The sequence below is a fragment of the Halyomorpha halys genome, unplaced genomic scaffold (genome assembly GCF_000696795.3).
Source record: "Halyomorpha halys isolate HHAL.00 unplaced genomic scaffold, Hhal_1.1 Scaffold2056.1, whole genome shotgun sequence".
NCBI lineage: Eukaryota > Metazoa > Arthropoda > Insecta > Hemiptera > Pentatomidae > Halyomorpha > Halyomorpha halys.
Window position 1 is genome coordinate 54137 of NW_027108459.1, and position 698 is coordinate 54834.

The window sequence follows — 698 nt, forward strand, 5'->3', positions numbered from 1 at the left end:
TAAATAATAAATTTTACCTATCTTACTTTTTCAATAAATTAACTATTCGGGAATATGTTAACGATAAGTTGTGTTTGTCTATTTTTAAGTTGACGGAATGACGGAAGGTTCTAATTGGATATAGAAGCTTTCAGAGATAAGCCTTTTGTTGTGGTTGCGAACTGTGGCTAGAATAGATGTTTTATCAAAATCGAAGGAGTGATTTAAAGAGAGAGAATGTTCTGAAAAGTTAGGGGCGGAATGATTATGCGTGGAAACAGAATATTTGTGTTGTTTGATGCGGTCTTTTAAGAGGGTTTTGGTGTAGAACAGGACACCAATCACATGTCGCATTTCTGCTTACATCGATGAAACCAAAAACCTCTTAAAAGACCGCATCAAACAACACAAATATTCTGTTTCCACGCATAATCATAGACCCTCTAACTTTTCAGAACATTCTCTCTCTTTAATTCACTCCTTCCATTTTGATAAAACATCTATTCTAGCCACAGTTCGTAACCACAACAAAAGGCTTATCTCTGAAACCTTCTATATCCAATTAGAACCTTCTTCCATCAACTTAAAAATAAACAAATACAAATTATCGTTAACATATTACCGAATAGTTAATTTATTGAAAAAGTAACAAAGTTAAATTTTTTAAATTTATTTATTCATTTTCTTTATTATTTAATTTTACTCTCTGCATTGTTTTT